General features: G+C 35.2%; 1 long non-coding RNA gene and 1 pseudogene across 1 annotated transcript; one reads left to right on the top strand and one right to left on the bottom strand.

The window, feature by feature from the left end:
• Positions 1 to 1,082: 1,082 nt before the first annotated feature.
• On the bottom strand, positions 1,083 to 3,267 carry LOC139192877 (uncharacterized). The gene is made up of 2 exons (XR_011577393.1): positions 3,067 to 3,267; positions 1,083 to 1,417 (listed from the first exon to the last, which is right to left on the bottom strand). It is a non-coding gene; the product is annotated as an uncharacterized lncRNA (long non-coding RNA).
• A 14,310-nt stretch (positions 3,268 to 17,577) lies between these two features.
• Positions 17,578 to 19,476, top strand: LOC103453461 (rust resistance kinase Lr10-like; annotated as a pseudogene).
• Positions 19,477 to 20,613: the final 1,137 nt, after the last annotated feature.

The following is a 20,613-nucleotide window of genomic DNA, read 5'->3' as shown; positions in this document are numbered from 1 at the left end:
CAAATCCAAAGGTTGTAAAGGTTTCCTTGCCACCTGTTTTTACATGGCAGCTGACAACAACAATCACAATTCACATGCTGTCTTTGGGAAAATTTGAATTCCAACGACACAAGAGAACAAAAAGGAAGGACACAGAGAAGTGAGAATTTATGTAGCCCTATATAGAAATTTTCATGAACCCAGATAAGGGGTCCTCTGTGTCCTACAGAATGGGGAAATTCAAGTCAAAAACATGATATTATGTCACAAGTCTTGCATCAGAAACCTAATAGGATATAACTTAACAGTGTGTTGAGATTTTTTGTGATAAAATCCTAATCAGGTAACGATTTCCACTCATTTTTTATCCGTTGTTTTCCATAATTTTGTGAACTTGCTTTCATTTGTAACTCAATTACTGAATAATAATAAATACATGAGTGCAGATAAATGAAAATGAAAGTGTAAGAATCGTCTCCTACTAAGTACATATATTTAGGACTCGTTTGATAACCATCTTATTTTTTCTAATTTTAGTTTTTACGTTTTGTGTTTGAGATATTTGAAAATTACATGGGAGAAGTGATGGACGAAGGTGGGAGAGAGAAAGAGGTGAAGAAATAAAGAAGGGTGAGTGAAAATACAATTTGGAAGTGAAAACAACTTCAGATTTTTTTTTAGTTTTTAATTTTCATCATGTGTTCATTTACATTTCTTCTACATCTAACATATTATAACTTTCCTCCACTCTACTTTATCTCACTGTTCTAAAAATCTCCGCCTAGCCCCACCTAAGCCCCGCCTAGGCGCTAGGCGGTTGGCCACGGTCCCGATTAATGCCTAGGCGTTTGAAAATTAAGAAAGGATGCCTAGACCTGCTGAGGTGCCCACCTAGATTGCCTAGGCACCCGCCTCACCTGCCCAGACCCGCCTAGACACCTGCCTAGGTTGCGACTCACTTAGATAGAAAATAGATAACTTTTCTTTTGCATTTTATTATTTCCAATAAATTGTAAGAGACTTATTGAACACTTAAATAAACACACATTATATGTTTGCTCCCTATGTTTGTTCCAATACTTCATAATATACATGTTATTCTATTTTCTATTTTATGATAAAATTATATATTTTAAGCATAAACAAATATTTATTTACATGAAATACAATTGATTTACTTAAATCCGTCTAGTCCGCTTAGGCGTTAGGCCCCAGCCCGCCGCCCGACTAACCCTTTGCATCTTTTAGAACATTACTTTATCCTCAACCCCTCCATCATATCTCAAGCACAAAAAATGAAAACAAAATAATTATCAACTGAGCTTTTAAATTCTTCACTCTTCAACCTCGTATGTGGTTGCTGTGAATTCATAAGAACGATATCATCACAGAATGAACTGGCTACTTTGTTGATTCTTCTGATCCAAACAAGAACAATCTGTCATGGCCATCAAGAATTAAGGTTGGATGAGTTGGCCAATTACATACACCCATGAAATGGGATGTGACGTCAAATTGATAATTCAAGAGAATCAAATTATTAAAATTATTTAAATACGAAATATAGATCAAATACTAAAGAGTAACTTAGGTTATGTGATTTCGCACTTGAGCTCAACTCATTCCCTTAGTCACAAATGTTTTCGTAGATTTTAAAATCATACATATCGAATTCTAATAAAAAAGTACGAAAAGAGAAAAATTTCTAAACCAGACACAAGATTGATTATAAGTATCTAAGCAAAGCTTTCCTTAGTCACAAATATTTTCGTAGATTTTAAAATATCGAATTCTAATAAAAGAGTACGAAAAGAGAAAAATTTCTAAACCAGACACAATACTGATTATAAGTATCTAAGCAAAGCCATATGCTGCCATACTTGCCTCACGATATTGCCTATAGATGCCGTTAGTCCTTGCTTCATCAATTAAATCAATATAACAAAATAAAAATAAAAATCCCCCCAAAAAAATATTAAAATCACTAAAAAAAAGAGGGAGAGGAAATGATGTAAACATGCATCACTGTAATGCTACAAAATTTACTGTTTACTAAAACTCTGCTTGGGACCCTGCTTTTAATCCCTTGGGTCAGCAGAAAAATAATGGGGAAATCGAAATGGGGACCGAAGAGCATTTTTCTATTCCGAATCCCTGAAGCTTTCGCGTGTCAACCATATTTTCTTTTGGATAATAAACACAACATTGTCTCCATCCTAGTTTGCATCTAAACTAGTGTCATATACTGCCACTGCTTCCCAGTGCAATGCCGTTAGATACTTATTAATGAAATCTACTACTGATTGTTTGCCGCATATGATTATAAAGCCAGTGGGCCTCAGTATGCAATCCATCTCAAGCAATAGATCCTCAGCACTACATTATTTCTTTCCTATGTTTGAGAATACAGTTCAAGCATGAAGTAAATCATAAGTCCGGGGGTATGTTGAATAGGCTTCACAATTGTCAAAGTAGAGAATCTAGTTACTCAGAACACAATATCGAATGCATCCATAAGGGCACTTATCTCTCTCCATATTTTAAGATCGTCCTCATCCTGTGCATATGCTACAGGATATGAGTATGCAAAGTAGCCTCCTGGTTTGAGCAACATATCTAGCTCAAGAAGAAGGACTCCATCTCGTTGAAGCTAATCAACTCTACAACAGTGAGCAAGTTCAAACGATTTACTTCGGTAAGGAAGCCTTTTGGTTCCTAGAACACCAAAATACACTGGAATTCCTCTTTCTAAAGCAAATTGGATCTAGTTTTGATGCACATCATTAAGTGCCAAGGGCATTGCTATAATATGAGATGAAAGCAAATGGGCTCCGAACTTGCAACTTCACAACCAACGTAAAAAAAACTGTTCGTAACCTTTCAAATTGTTTTTTTGAAAAGTTGAGCATCAGCCAATTCAAAACACCAAGCAAGCACTCAATCCATATACAACGGTAAATAAAATATCACAGAATCCTATAAAGGGCTGCCAAGTTCAATTGGAAGTTCACAAAAATCTTTAAAGAGAGAATTCCATCCACTGAAACTTTTTTTTTTGGCAAATACATTAAGGGGAAGAAATATTACCTTTGCAATTGATGCAATATACTTATTGGCTCCATAGTGAAAATGTGTGCCTCCCCCAGGAAACTCTATCTTTTCACGTTTACAACCATCCAGTTCTAATCGGATTTCTCATGTTAAAGGAGCATGATCAAATACTTCCATGGAATGTGGAACATGGAAAAATAGAAGAAAAGTGGAATTTAGAGCCCAAAACTTGAATGCCTAGAAAAGGCCAAAAATCCCACTAGCATCAAAGGGAGGGAAAGTAGGAAATAATTTTGTGATATGCCGCAATCATCTTGAATAAAAATTGACTTGAGAGTCGGAGTGCTTTTTTTTGTAGGTCCCCCCCCTTTATTGATGGCAACCAAAGATGGTGATTAAGGCTTCTCAACATGTTCAAGATTACTTATTTGTGGAGAATTGAAGTACTCAAAATTTTCCCTTGCAACAATTGGCACTGCCAGTGGGAAACTTACAAAAAGTCGTCTCGAGAAACCATGGAACCGTCCAAGAAGGGAGAAAAACTCTTATACTCCTACCTTTCAGTTTCATGAATTAAATGAGAATCATTATAGTGGTATCTTATGATTGCAATTCTTCCTGCCATAATTCTAAATAACTGTCACAATCCTTCGTCTCATTGGAATTTTATTTGGAAAAATGCTTTCACAATTTCAAGTTCTATGAGGTGTATCATCGTATTTGTGGCAAACTAATAAGATTGGTGTAGGGGGCACGTGCTAAAACCCATGCAGAGACCAAAGAGTTTTTTTTTTAAATTTTTTTTTCTCTTCTCTTTTATGGTGGATGAGTACAATGGGTGTCTCTTCTGATCGTAGCCCGCACAAGATGAATATGGGATTGAAACATAACCTTTCTCGGCTTTAAAGTTTTTATAAAATATAACTCCCATGAACATACTTCAATGCTGTCAGGTTAAGCTGATTGAATAGAGGGCAAGCGGCTATGATATGGGGGCAAGGATCTTCAACAAAGCCACGGCTACCACGTCATTGTATAACACTAGAAAGAGCCCTAAGTCAGATGCCTCGATATTGACATACTGACTGTGGCTGCCGAGACCAAACCACGATGATCAGTGTACTCATAATTACAGAGGGATGTACTGACTTTTTCGATGCTGCTTCAAAAATATTTACACAAATAAGTGATGAGCAAAAAGCTCCAATTATAGAGATGGGGTATAGAAGCACCATACAAGAAACTCTTCAGCCTTAATGCATTTATCATCAAAACATTTTACTCTCTTTTAGTCTAGCTGAACATGCCATTTCGTACCATGGTATATTGCTAATACACACAGATGGGCACCTAAAAGGAATTGCTACAGGACCTATATAAGGGGGACTTTAGTATGAGTGCATCTAGATGAATCTTTCTTAAAAAATTGCTTGTATGGTCGTATTGTTCAAGGGCCAACCTAAGTTCCACAAGAATCTAGGGTAGACATGACATATAACAGGAACTCTTAACAGATACGAGTGTCTGAATTTTTCCCACCAAGGAAGTTAACACTAATTGCTTATTTCTCTCACAATTCTTGCTTATCAATACAATTTCTTATTGTTGGACTCATTTGGAATTGCGTGCTCCTAAAATTCTGACTTCATGCGATGTTTTATATAGTCATGGCATTCATTGTCTAGAGAAGTCAACTTATCAGAGCTTGAAGCTGAATAGATTAAGATTTTCGCATCACATGATGGCAGTTTTTGTGGCGACATGCCCTTATGCAAAGGGATTCTTATATTTTGAAAAAAAAATGGGGATTAGGTGTGGGGTCCACTTCACATCGAAGTTTAATGATCCAAACCATCTATTTTGTTAGACTCGATTCATAGATCATCCTTGCAAAAATTCAATTCAATCTGAAACTATTTGCCTATTTAATTATCAAGATCAATTTTCATTGTTTCTTATGTAGCAGAGTATTTGTTAATTTCTTCGAACACAATTAGATGTTTTAAACATTTCCAATTTGGCTAATATTTTGCAAGGATAATCTATGAGGTGCAACCTGAAAAATTGACGATTCGGATCGTTAAGGTTCGATATGGTGTGAACCCCATAAGGGATCCTCATTTTTATAAAAAAAATAGGGATCCCTTCCCTTAAAGATTTCCTTTGTGGCAATACAAGGTTTCCAAACGAGAAGCATATTCTGACTTCGGTTTCTATTAGAAGCAAAAGCCGCCTAATTTCATTGATGAGGAAAATGGGGGCATACTTGTAAGCAAAGGAAATGCACTTATTTTGCTTCGCCAGCAACGAAGTTGCCCAACAGATAAGAGTTTCTATCTAACACATGCTTGTTAGTAATATTTAAGCTATATAAATTTCAATTACTCTGGGGGAATGCTATTAGTACATAAATTGGTGATTGAAGATCATGAGACTGTGGGTTGAAGACCTAGACCAAATAAGAGTTGATGGCTCAAGACCGAAGGTCGAAAAACCAAAACTCATGGTCGAAGACCAATATGACCGTGGCCGAATGCCAAAATTATGGTTAAAGGCCGTATGACCGTGGCCGAAGGCTAAATTTATGATGATGTCTCAGTCGAATGAATTTATGCAAAGAAACATTTTTTCTCTGTAATCCTAGATGATGTGTTTGCAGAGAAAAAATGGGGCAATGTGGGAGCCAAAAATTACTCCTCCACTAACACAAACGACTAGCATGCTAAACATGGGGAGTGAGGCTAAAGTAAAGGAGCATGATTAAATACTTCCAATGAATGTGGAACATGGAAAAATAGAAGAAAAGTGGAACTTGGAGCCCAAGACTTGAATACATATAAAAGGCTAACAATCCCACTAGCATGAAAGGGAGGGAAATGGAAAATTATTTTATGATATGCCACATTCATCTTGAATAAAACAGACTTTGAGAGTCAAAGTGTTTTCTTGCAGGTCCCCCTGACCTTGTTAATGGCAAGCAAACACTTAGACGCTCAAAGTCGGTTTTATTTCTTGCAGGTCCCCATGCCCTTGTTAATGGCAAGCAAAGATGATGTTTAAGGTTTCTCAACGTGTTCAAGATTACTTGTTAGTGAAGAATCGAAGCACCCGAAATAATCTGTTCCAACAGTTATTGATCGCCATTTTGTAGGTACAAACCTTGGGCCCGGATAGGGCAAGCCTGCAAAAAAAAAAAAGAGGTGAAAATACCCCAATTTCACAGTAAGTCGACTAGTCAGGCCTGAGCCGGTTCGGTGATGTGAAGCTGGGTCGGCTGAATCGAACTTGGACCTGTTTAGATAGCAGAGGGAGTCGCAGTGCGTGTACATGCCAACCTGCCTGATTGGCTGCTAAGCGATGCGCTGCTCATTCTCCTAGCTTGGATTACATCTGTAGCGAGGTGGGCTTGCGACTCGTGAGCCATAGGAGCAGCTGCTGCTCATCTCTTTTGGTAGGCTTGGGCCTTTTGCGCTTAGGCTGCAGCTTCATGGATCTGGGCCCCCTGCCTAGGGTTTGTTGGATTGGCGTGTAGTAAAGGCTGTGGGGTAACAACTTGAGTTGTGGCTTGATGTTCCTAGGATAGCTGTTAGGCTGCAGGCGTGGTGGTGATTGTACTTCGCGACGATTGAGCTCCTCCTGCCGTCTCGTTGAGCCTAGAGGATCGTTGGTGCGAGGCCACATCTTGGTCTCCTTCCCCCAGTCCGTTTCCTTCGATGTAAAGTAATCTGTTCATCATGGTTTCAGAATTTCCTACAATTGTATCATTTCCCCATGACTGATCAAGGAACTTTTCTTGGAAAAATTCAATGACTAGGAGCCTGTGGGAAATTCAACGTAACAGAAAATTCTAAATATGAGAGCTTTCTTAGATTTTTGGAATTATTTTTTGCTTCACATCAGGAAATCTTTTCTTGAACAAAAAGTTTTTGTTTTGTACTAAAAGACCTATTCTTCCTCATCTAAATGGTTTTGATTCTTAATTTTGTGGTCGGATTTTGGTGAGCACTTTTTCCTCAACTTCTCCAACGTTAAAACTCAGCTATATACATATTAGGGTTTTACAATAGTGAATACTGACCTAAAAACCTGAAACAAAAACCTTGAGAATACTTAGTGTAAGTTGTGAGTGTCAAAGAACATGTGCTCACTGTTTCTTGACATACAGTAACTTGGTCAATCCGAGTTAATAGTTGAAAAAATTATGGAGCCTTATTTGGTTAGGTTAGGAGTCCTTATTTAGTGCAATTAATTATGAAAACCTTATGGGGGTGTATTCAATTGGGATTTTGAGGGATTTTAATTCTTTTAATGAATCTAGGGGTATCCAATCAGGAATTTAAGTGATTCTCTGAAATTCAATGTGTATTCAATCAGGATTTTAAGATAGTTTATGAAAATCCTTAGAAATCTGGGTGTATTTAATTAGGATTTTAAAGAAGTTTATCACATTACAGGTGTATTCAATTAGAATTTGATTTTAAAGAATTTGAGAAAGTTGAGGAATTAGAGGGAATTGGAGAGATTTCGTAGTGTATTTTGAGCATCCACAAATCTCACCTCTCCCCAAGAGATTTCGAGGGAATTGAATCAAAATTTTACATGGAATCTCTACAAATCAATTAAACTCCATAAAAATCCATGGATTTATAAATCCATTAAAATCTCTCAAATTCTCAATTGAATACACCCTCCTTATTTAGTTGACAAAGAATTTGTTACCATTTAGGACTATAATGAAATCCTAATTGATTTGGAATATCCCTTTAATCAGTTAATAGGCCGGATTAAAGGGATGAGTGTCTATATATTAGGAGGTCCCTGCACTCACAGTATTATCCTATTCTAGTGCAAAACCCTATTTTTGTGCACAATGACTCTCGGCTGCTAGAGTGTAGAAGTTCCTCCTTGAAACCCTAGCAGTCATGGCTTCTTCTTCCTCCGCTTTGGAAGATAAGTTTATTTCCCTTTAATTGTTTGATTGGTTTATTGTAGTTATATTTGTTATATCTATGATCCTAGTAACTTGTTGATTTTCAGATTACATCTTACATGTGGTATCAGAGCCACACAACAAGCTTAGGGTCCGATATAAAGGTATAAGCAAAATAATTTGTTTATAGAAGACTGATTCAATTGTTTGTTCCATGGCGACTCCATCAGAGCCACCCAACGTGGCTAGGGTTCTTTATTTTTACTAAAGGAACTGAGGTATATATTTGATTCTGGTTAAATTAATGCTTCCGCTATACTCTAACCAATTCTTCTGCAATTTCAATTGCATGATGAATAATTTCATGGTATTCTTCGAGTTGTGTTTGTTACATTTATGCAGAGAATTACATCCATTCAGAGTAATGAAAACACTTGGATGATCTTGGTTAAATGCTTCCGCAATCTTGAATGAGTTTGTTGTAAACTTGCTGCATATTTCGCACGCATCAAAACTGGTACTTTGCATATTGGCTAATTGCTTCCATCAGAATGGCATCAAATAGAAGGAGTATCAGACTTCAACAAATGAAGTAAAACTTTAGGAATCAATATCATTTATCTATCACTAAACGACTTGACAGATAAGTTGATGATTGATTTTACTTTGGATGAACCATGTGAGTGTTTGCTTAATGGTTCTTGGTTAGAGGTTCAACTAATTAACATAAGCTTGAGACGCAAATATTTTTCGGGCGGCTTTTGGCTCTATTCGGCGTTTTTCATTACAAATTCTCCCATATATGACTACTGTTTTGCTAAAGAAGTGAGTTTTCTCAGGTTTCTTTGTCTCCTATAAACCCTAAAATTATATATATATATATATATATATATTGGTTCGACTAATTGATATGATTCTGGTGTTTTTTCTTGTTTCCGCTTATTGCCATATAAACTAGCCTTTAAATTTTTAAATTTGGTAAGTTTGCTTGTATTCATATTATTTTGAGTTGATGGATCAAATTAATCTTATGGATACTGGTTTCCTAGGTGAGCCATCATAGAAGATTTTATCGGCTTTCATGCTTGCAAATTTTGAGTTACAATTGTTAATTAACATGTTATAAAAGGCATTCCCAATCTGTTTGTTTTCGATGAACCGATACTGGTGAAACTATTTGCAACTTATGTATATATAAACAAATTATTGTATTATAAAGGATTGCTTGCTGTCATAATTTTGATGTGTGGTTAATTACATTATTATGAATTGCTTTCAGTCGGTTTGTATTGGGGTTTTCAATTTTTTAATAAATTGATTCATTGTGGTGTGATTTATTTCTTGCTAAACTTTTGTCAAAATTAATCATGCTAAATTATAGTCCTTCCAAACTATAATATTATAAGGGTATGACTCCATTAAAGTCTCATTAAAAGGAAACCCATTCATGTCAATAACCTGGGCTTGATAGACTTCCATAACTCCAAATATTTTGAAATTCGGTCATGTCGTAATATTAAATGGATTGTAGACAACGCTGGTATCTTTCCACGTTTTTTTTGACAAGAAATGGATTTATGGTAAATTTTTAAGAGTGATACCATGTTGCTGGAATTCTGCGGATTTCTACAGAATAGTTTGTTTGTGATATTATTTTGATATATCAATGTAACTCATAAATTCATGAAATTTTAGTATTATATACATTGAGATGTTGTTTTTTTTTTAAAATATAAAAATTTTCACGAGCATTGGTTTGAAAATGAATTTTTGGTGAATTTTTGATCTCGAGACTGTACTGAAGAATTTATGCAGTTTCTGCAGCACATTCCATTTAGATTTTATTTTTAGCTCACTTGTAAAATCGAACAAACTATGGAATTTTGAGTGATAGTAAATATATATGTCTACTCATTTCTGGAAATTTTCATGCACATTGGAGGAAGATTGAAGTTTTGGTGAATTATTTAATCTCGGGTATGTTTTGCAGAATTTCTGTTGTTTCAGCAGCACAACTTACTTCGATTTTGTTTTTAGTACACTTGTAAAATCTCAAAAATTATGAAATTTTGGGAATTAACAGTTTTGTATGTTTTCTTTATGTCTGAAAATTTTCATGCATATCGGATGACAATGAATATTTTGTGAATTTGTAATCTCAGGTCTGTACTGAACATTTTCTGCAGTTTCTGCAGCACCTCTCTTTTCGAATTCATTTTTGGCTAGCTTAAAAATTTTAAAAATCATGAAATTCTGTGAAATAGTAGTCATATATGTCTAGTTCATACCTAAAAATTTTCATGACAATCTAAGGAGAATTGAGTTTTTAGTGAATTTGCAAACTAAAGTGGTATTGCTCAATTTTTGGTACTTCAAAAACTAGTTATGTTATGCAATATTGTTTTCACTAATTTGTGCATATCCAATAGTACCAATTTTTGACATGTTTATTTGCTCTAATATGTCCTAGTTTTCATTGCAAATTCTCAATTCTAATTTTTTAGTGAATACTTATTAAATTTTGGTTGAAAAGTGTATTGGTTTATTTCGCTCAAACCAATGTTTTGTTTGGTCATCAATTTTGATTATGATGATCATTGTCTTTTGAGACAAAAATTGGAAAGTGGCATCAGTTTACTAATTGATCATTTTGGTCCCTATCGATATTTTGGTCCCTATCGAATAACTGAATAACCATGTTTCCTCTTTCGTGAACTCTATTGTTCAATGTCAATAACGACATACTTTTGTGTCTAATTTAATCTTTTGAGAATCATTGAATATCCAACAAAACAGTTATTTAATAATGTTCTAAAGGATTATTTTGAAAAATCAGAATTCTAATTTATATGGTGAATACTTTTATCCCAAAGGGAATTTTAGGAAATCATTTACCAACTATAAATTACTATTATAGCAACATAAAATACTTCTAACATATTTTCATCTAGCCAAAGCTGTTGAAGCTATATGTATTTTGTGTATTTTATGTTTTTGGCTAGCTATGCATGTATTTTCTTTGCATGATTAGTTTTTGCCCAAAGGTGTAACAATCATGCAATTTACAGTTGGTTCAATCCTCCACAGCTCGACTACTTCCATGATGAATCTTGCAGAATCGAGAATGAGTAGGTAAATTTGCCAATCTTTTACCTTAATTTTCCCTGAGTTTTAAATTGGATTAAAATTATTGTTGAAAAATTGATGTAGATATCTATGTGTTTACCTTAATTCTACTTTGTTTTAGAATTAAAACATAAATTTTGAGTTTGGATTCTCTTATTAGGTTTCATTTTAATTTATGACCTAATCTTTAACACATATATGAGTCTTCTCTCATACACTAAAATAAATTTCGTAGCCATTTGTTTATCTAATCACTTGTCACTTTTAGATCGATTAATAATGTTGAGATATTGTTCCTTATATAAGCCTAATTTTTGACACATATAGATTGGTTTATTCTGTCCAAACCAACTATTTTGTGACTCAACAAATTTGTTTAAGAAATTTTAATGTTTTGGGCATATTAAAGGTTATTTATCTAATGAAATGAAACTTTAATTTATTTAAGAAATTTTCGTGTTTTGATCATATTAAAGATTGTAAATTGGTTTTATTTAAATTATGATTAAATGTGAAATTTTGGTAGAGCTTACACTATCTTTATTGATTCAACTAGCCTATATTTTGTTATATGAAAACCACTGTCTCTAGTATTTAATCTTGCAATTTGGAGTGTTTGCCCAAGTGGGAGAAATAATATATTATGGGCTTCACACTCATCGATTTCTGCATCCGAAGATAAGATGTAAATCATGATATTTGTTTATATTTTATTTGTTAAATGTATCTAACCTTGCAGGAAATTTTACTTTGAATCACTATCGTTATTTATCAATTTTGAACTGATAAATACAATACGACCAGATTCATATTCATGAAGGATTAATGGGTACATTTTGCTCAAAAGTGTTTTACTTATTAATTCTTGTTTGTTGTTCAAGAAATTGAACTTGTGATTTATATGTTATTGATGAATAATTAATCTGCTCAAAAGTGTTTTCTTATTCAGTACAACTATAAATCAATGTATAGTGAAACATGAAATTGACAAGATTGCATATACTTCATCTGCTCAAAAGTGTTGAAGCTATATACGTTTGCCCTTGTATTTTATGTTTTAGCTATGCAAACCTAATATAATCAGATTCTGTCCAAAGATGATTTTGGAATTATATGTTTTTGTTGCAATCAAAAAACGTTCCGTTAAAGTTTTCTATTTCTGTCAAATGTTAGATGAACAAAACGGACCAAATGATTTTGTATAGTTTTTCAGTCACAAGAGTCACTTCCCTAAAGATATCTGGAATAAAGATGTTGAGCTCACAAATTTTATGTTTTAGATCCCATGACTAATGTCTTGCTAATAGGAGTATTTGAAAGGTATCTGTTTCATTTTGTAGACATTTACAAAGTTTTTTTTACTCTCTTAATCAGTGGGAGTAATAATAATTTATGTAATTTTGTCTCTTTTAATCAGTGGGAGTAAGATATTACCTTTTGTGTTTAAAATTTGAAGTGTTAGTGACTGATATTTTAAGAGTTTTTGTTTAAGTTTTGTTCATAAGTTTAATAAGAGGTCCTAATTTTGTAAATAGTATGTTGTATGTTACTTGTCCTCTTATCATATTATAAATTGACAGAAAATATGAGCCATGCTTGCATGAGGCTCAGTTCAGGAGTTGATCTTTTGCTTATCAACCTGAATTTAACGAATGATGTCAGACAACATTGTGCTCGTAATTTGATATTTGTGGTAATAGAGTAAACATGTAGAAGCAATTACATGTTATTTTCTACGATCCAATATTTAAACTACTAGTGACAAGCTGTTAAAGGTATAATTGCAAATTTTGGTGGGACTCAGTGATCACCTACCACTTAGCCAAATAAGGATCATGTTCTTGAACACTCAAGTGGGAGAATGTAAGTTGTTAGTGTCAAAGAACATGTGCTCACTGTTTCTTGACATACAGTAACTTGGTCAATCCGAGTTAATAGTTGAGAAAATTATGGAGCCTTATTTGGTTAGGTTAGGAGTCCTTATTTAGTGCAATTAATTATGAAAACCTTATTTAGTTGACAAAGAATTTGTTACCATTTAGGACTATAATGAAATCCTAATTGATTTGGAATATCCCTTTAATTAGTTAATAGGCCGGATTAGAGGGATGAGTGTCTATATATTAGGAGGTCCCTGCACTCACAATATTATCCTATTCTAGTGCAAAACCCTATTTTTGTGCACAAGGACTCTCGGCTGCTAGAGTGTAGAAGTTCCTCCTTGAAACCCTAGCAGTCATGGCTTCTTCTTCCTCCGCTTTGGAAGATAAGGTTATTTCCCTTTAATTGTTTGATTGGTTTATTGTAGTTATATTTGTTATATCTGTGATCCTAGTAACTTGTTGATTATTAGATTACATCTTACACTTAGTAACTGAGTGGGTGAAAAATGTTTGGATCTTCCTTAGTGGAAAGAAGGATCTATCTAGGCAGAGCTGATCTTGGGAACAGTGTGGCACTTGTGACTGCTTGCACAACTTGGGTAGAGTCGCAAAATGTCTTAAAGAAAGCGACATTGTCCGCGACTCAACCCAAGATAATTTTGCATTAATTTGTTCTTCATTCACTGGTAAAGTAGTTCCTTGTATTGTATGTGTAGCAACAGTTATAAAAGTTAAGCTGAAATAAATAGGTAGAACTTTCCTATAAGATCTGGCTGGATCATGCAAAATGCAACACTTTTCTTGGCTATGTGCACTGTTCGTTTAATGGTCACAAAGCATCGATCGTTTTCTTGCGAACAGCCAAATAGTCAAGTCATGACCTCCAACAAATGTTCTTTCTTTGATGGAAATCAAATTAAATTGTTGAGAAAATGATGCATGAAAAAACTTCTATCTAAGCAACAATTGGTACTTAACCAATTGGGGACTCTTGTGTGGTATTCTTGTAGTGAAAGAAGCATGTGTGTATGAGTAGTGTGGCAGCCTGGTAAAGCTACACCTCATGTATCTACTATCTAGTTTGGAGTAAAAAAAAAAATCTGTACTAAAAATTAAAGTGGGCTGAAACCCATTGATAAATAGAGTCCAATCCATTCATATTGATGAGATTAAATGCAATCATGTTCTGAAGAGGTAGTTTTCTTCCAGAACAAACCCACACTCCCACGTCTTCAACATAGTGGTTCGTCCAACACCTCCACTATATGAGAATGGCAAGTAACTGCTCCATGCTTTCACTCTATAAAATGTGATTAAAAAACAGAAACAGAAAAAGACACGACATAAATCTTAAGGAGAAGACAGACGGCAAAAAACTGAGAGAGTAACAAATGGCAAGGAATGCAATGGCGTGACAGATGTACATCGGTTTCAAACAGTTTAAAAGAAAAAGCATGGAGACAACTTCAAACCACATTAAATTAGTGGATGCGAACCACTTTAAAATCATGGATGTAAATTATTTCAAATGGCACAAAATCGCTCCAAATTTCAAAAGGTACAAAGCCGCTTCAAATACGATCTTTCTTTTTCAGTGAGTCATTCACTCATTGAAAACAATGAACTACATTAGGTTTGATCCGCAAAGGGTATGTAGGTAATCTAGAGATTCAACTAGATGCAACCGCACAAAGACAAAACCCCAAAATTGAATCCCTGGTAAATCGAATTCCAGGTTCATTCAACCAAATTCAATCAAACAAATTCAAAGCGTCCAAATAAGTCGAACACCAAATCTTTCTCTCTCACAGGGTCATTCACTCATTGAAAATCCCCAACTTCGAGTGGCTTGATCTCTCAAAAAAGGGTACGTAGGCAATCCAGGGCTCGACCTACGTGCAACCACAGAATCAAATAAGCACCCAAATTCCCAATTACAATATATTCATATTGGAATCAAAAGATTTTCTTTTTTAACGAAGAATTATAATTAATAGACGTATAATCTAGAATGGGTCAAACTCAAATTATTTAAACCTTCCTCGAAAAATAAATAAAGGTGAGATTGTGCGGAGTAAATTATTCGTTACATTTCTTGTACAATTTTTGCTCAATAGCCTTATTTAAGGGAGACGAAGATTTAGAGAGGCACCTCAAACACTACCACAATACAATGATCCTCCACAGGAACAATGACACCCTCATGTGCAAGATCTTTGCCACTACTTTGCAGAACAAGACACAAAACTAATTCCACACCCTACCGCCGTGGTCCAGCTAGAGCTTCGACAAACTTTCTTTGGTATACGAATATTCGTCCTACTGCTCAATTAAAAAGAAGTCCGATCATCTTTTCAACATGAGGAATGATCTGAAGAAGACGCTTCCTACACACGTGAAGAGGTTCAAGTCGAAAATGGCTATGATCGTTGGATGTGACGACACCATAGCTAGCACAACGTTCAAAACGAGACTCCCAGCAAATGCCCTTTTCAGAGAACTGATCATGGAAGAGTACTTGACCCTAGAGAATTCTTATGCTTTAGCAGATATCTAGGATTAGTAGACCTAGGATATAATAATCCTTCAATTTAGTTGGTGTATAAACAAAACTTAAATCATTATAATATATATAAATATATATGTGTGTGTGGTTCTGTTGACCTTTTTGCTGGAGAATCCAAATCAGTGTTGAGAAAAGTAGAATTGGATCCTCTCTATAAAGATTCTGGGAATTCTCAAATCGTGTCTGTTCATCGTAAATCATACGATCATAAATTATTTTAAATATTTTTATTTAAAATTAAATATGAATAGTATCTGAAAAAAATTAACCGCACGATGTATGATGAATAGACACGATTTGAGAATTCTCAGAATCCTCACAAAGAGAATCCGGAGAGGATCCTCATTCGACCAATAATAAAAAGAAAGAAGAAACAGATGAATTGTATAAGTATGACGTAGCTTCCACAGGAAATGCCATTGGGGATGGGTTTGTGGAGAGTAGTAAACTAAAACTTTGAGAGTTAGAGCTACCAAAAAGTTGGCAAATTATAAAAATCACAGAGGAAAGTATCACCCTGAAAAATATGGTGGTTAAAATATAACCTAGTAATTTATGTTGACAATAGAAATATGGTACTAACCACCTTACTAACAACTTTTCAAGCACGTCATTACACAAAATAAATTATAGTTTAAGGGATCCTCTTGGAGAACCCCTTCTCGAGCATAACAGATTTTTCAGTGTGACCGTCATACGAGGTGGTACACCATGTGTCCTTATATAAATTGTGGGTTATGTGTGTTAAAAGATTAATAACTTAAAAATTAAAATTTTCCACCACTTACATAAAAACACGTGATGTACCATCCGTGTTCCCATCACAACTAAAAATTTCTCCTCGAGCAGGAGAAGAAAAAGCTAAAGCTCTTCAATCCAGATAACGAAAACATGAGAAAACCCAAAAGCTTTTCGAATGCCTAACTTTATGACCACATTACCCACACTCATTTCTTATCAAGAGTTTTTTATGCATTCAGAAATAAGAATAGTTGCATAAAAAATGAAACAACCATGTTCCTGAGGTGAGACACTTCTAGATGAAGTTAGCCCCCGTCTGTTAATGAGAATGCAAAATTGGCCAACTCAATAGCGCAAAGCTGCGAAACTGAATCTGCTCTTGGAACTTTTGGAATAAGAACCACCAAAAACTGAAACGAAGAGGAATTCTTCCATCAAAGAAAAAGATTTTGGATAGTTAGAACCACAGTAGAACCAACAATACTCCAGCATGCAACAAAAAAGCAACCACTAACACATCTGACCTTGGAGAACTAGAAGAATCCATACTTTTTACTTCGTAATACACCTCCTCGTGAGTGGGTTCACTAAGCTAAAAAATATTCTCCTCTGCCATGACCAAGGAGGGAATCACTATTTCAACAAGGGGTTTATGGATTGAGAAATGCTAAGATAGAGTTCATGAAGAGTCTCACTTTTGAAAGAGTTTTCTTAGCATTTCTGGGATGGATATTAATAGGTTAGTCAACAATTTACAATGTATTTAATAGGTTAACCATATTATTATTAATGGCTAACAATTTACAGTGTACCAACATTTTGGCTAACAATTTACAGTGTATCGACATTTTGGCTACCAATTTACTTAACAGTGATGGAAAAAAAAAAAAAACATGTGGACATGTACAAATTTTCAAGTTCTTGTTGATACAGATTCTACCATGAGCATGAAAAAGAATCAACAAAAGAAAAAAAAAAAAATTCTGTCTTTACCAATACGACAATACCGTGGTTGAAACTTAATGGGTTCAGCTGATTATGAAGAGAGCCAGACAAGTCTGGTTGAAACGTCCTCTCAAGCTAGTGAAGCAGTCCAACAGCACAGCACAGTGTGCTGATAACGTGTTGTCGTCTTGTTATGTCAGCATCTTCATGGAAACCCCACACGGTTTTACTAAAATTAGAATAGCATTAATTAGTGTGGTCATAGAATTGAAGAATGGAGACTGAAGAAATTATTAATTCCTTACTTCGAACTTTCTCTCAATATATGTGTGTTTGTGTGGTCCTAATGCGAAATGAAGGGCTGGGATTGCATCAATGCTGTTGACTTAAGGTCTGCTTTAAGGGAATCTTGAGAGAAGATTTACCAATGAAGGAATGAGAGTAGATGAATTCCATGAAGAACTAAGAACTGCTCTCTGTCTCTCACTTCTCCTTCTTCGATAGTGTGATTATTCCAAAACTCCTTCCTTTTCTAAATGTGCATGCTTATATGAAACTCCTAACAGTGTAATCTAATTTCTGCTACATTTGAGAGTTTGTTGAATGCATATTATAACTCTATTGTAGTCGATCTTTTGATTAATGTCGAGTTACTCGACTCCAGAGTTATCAGACTCATCATCAAATGATGGAGTGGGAGTAGCTATTGTTGTAGTCTTGGGTAAAGATCTATGTCTCTACCCGTTGCCTTTTTCCTTTCTGCATCCACTACTTTTGTTAATAATTCTTTTGTCACTAATGAGTTCTGAATTTTGCAGTAGTGGTCTTAGTGAAGATTGTTATTGCAGTTGTAGTGTGCAAGAAATGTCAGAAACTCGCAAGAGAGAGAAGTCAGAATGTGAGCTTAGTGCAGATCGTTACCCCAGACCATCGGACGCTCACAATGGAGAAGATCGTTACTCCAGACTTTCGGGCACTCACAATGCACAACTTTATAAATGATATGGAAAGAGAAAAGCCCGCTAGGTTCACTTCTCAACAACTTCGGATTGCGACTGATAACTTCACCAATTTGTTAGGCCAAGGAGGTTTTGGTGCAGTTTATAAATGAATATTTAGCAATGGAACCCCAGTGGCAGTGAAGGTTCTACATGGAAGTTCGGATAAGAGAATCAAGGAACAATTTACGGCGGAAGTTAGTACAATCGGAAGAATACATCACATCAATCTGGTCCGTCTTTATGGTTTCTGCTTTGAGGAACACCTCAGAGCACTTGTTTATGAGTACATGGGAAATGGATCACTTGACAAGTACTTATTTCGTAGCAACACAGTGGTCTTAGGATTTGAACAACTTCATGAGATTGCTGTGGGGACAGAAAGAGGGATCGCTTACTTGCATGAAGAATGCCAACAACGAATTGTCCATTACGACATAAAGCCTGAAAATATTCTTTTGGATGCAAAGTTCTTTCCAAAAGTAGCTGATTTCGGTTTCGCCAAGCTGTGTAACAGGGACAACACTCATATAACCATGACAGGAGGGAGGGGGACTCCGGGTTATGCTGCCCCGGAAGTTTGGCAGCAGTTCCCAATAACACACAAATGTGATGTGTACAGCTTTGGAATGCTATTGTTTGAAATTATAGGCAGGAGAAGGAATCTTGATGTCAAAGTCGAAGATGGCCGAGACTGGAGGTGCGCATGGAAGAAGTTTGAACCCCGGAGAATTAGGAGAGCTGATGGTAGTTTGTGGAATAGAGGAGAAAGATAAAAGAGAGGGCAGAGAGAACAGTAAATGTAGCTATGTGGTGTGTCAAGTATAAGCAAGAGGATAGGCCTTCAATGAGTGTCGTGGTGAAAATGTTGGAAGGAGCAGTGGAGATTCCTAGACCTTCAACTAACCCTTTTCAGCACTTGATGTCGGACACTCCATACCCTGCTGCACCCGTCTATGATACTTCAAATCCAACAACTAGTACCAGCAGCGATTTTTGTTCGGTTCCTTCTCAAACTGTAAATGGATATAGAGCTGTAGATGATTTTCCTATCATGAAGAAATATGAGATTGAAATAGCGTCTAACTAGGCAGATTGTCTTCTGTTTCGCTCTCTCTCTCTCTCTCTCTCAAAATGTAATATATTTTTAACTAGGAACACAGATATAAGGGTGACGATGGTATTCATCCTGTTCTGTAGATCCCTGATAATAAATATATAGTAGTGCATGCAAAGCATCTCCTTTTTCACATCAAACTGCTCCTTCACGACTAGTTCCATACGTAGCATCAAGTTAAAAGTTAAATTAAACCTATGATTTGCGTCTAACATATACATAAGATTGCAAATTTCTATTTCTTGGCTTGTCATTGTGTAATATATTGCAGAAATATACCAATTATTTATATGATCAAATATATCAAATCAAATGTATAATCACTATCAAACTTATGAAAATTAAATTGGGAAAAAGGAATAAGAAAATCTGGCCTGTGAACCAAAGAGAGGCACGATGTCGTTGCCTTAAAGCCATAGACGCCTCCCTACGTGCAGGTTATGACGGTACCTACAACTCCAAGATACAACCCAAAGCCTCACAGGATGTCTGATCCGATATGCACGCCAACGGCAGACGGGATTACCAAATAGTGATCAATTACCCAAGAATTATGAAGTAGGAATGTAAATAGACTGATAGAGATGTGAAAATTGAGGGAGACAGAAAAGTTTTAAGTGTATATTGTTTTCTGTCTGAGGTTTTATATTTAAAGAACTCCTCATACTCTTTAAAAAAGGAATATGACTTTTCAAATAATACACAACTCTTAAATATTATAAATAAATAAATAAAATAATAATAAGTTTTGAATATTTAAAATAAAATAATATTAAAATAATTAAAATAACCAACAATCCCCCACAAGATTCAAAGCTTTATGAGGAATAAAATAGACACAATTGAAGAAATGGAAGTTTGGGCAATTTGTATACCATGCAATGGGTGTAGGTGTCTCTTGGACTTGAACCTACACTTAGTATTCATAGTTTTCATTTGAAGGAATCATAGTGAACTAAGTCTTGAACTAGATTCCTCTAATTCAAATTACAACATATGACACACATAGTATTGATAAAAAACTTAGCGCGGGTTAGCATTATTAATGGTCATGCGCTTAATCTTGATTCTCATGAGTGTTTTTAGAGAACAACTCAATTCTCACAATTGCGGCCTCACGACTACTCTCACTTAGGTGAGTCCTCCAAGAGTACATGTGACCTGTACTCTGCGGGAGATTGCCCGTCTTGGAACTCATTCAAGACAATGTCTTTCCTTAACACACATATCATCAGCACAAATGTCATAGGGATGAGCAAGGGATTTTATTTCAAATC

This window comes from Malus domestica, chromosome 16, assembly GCF_042453785.1.
Source record: "Malus domestica chromosome 16, GDT2T_hap1".
Taxonomy (NCBI): Eukaryota; Viridiplantae; Streptophyta; class Magnoliopsida; order Rosales; family Rosaceae; genus Malus; species Malus domestica.
Note: the sequence above shows the minus strand (reverse complement) of the source record. Positions and strands in the feature narration are given on the sequence as shown.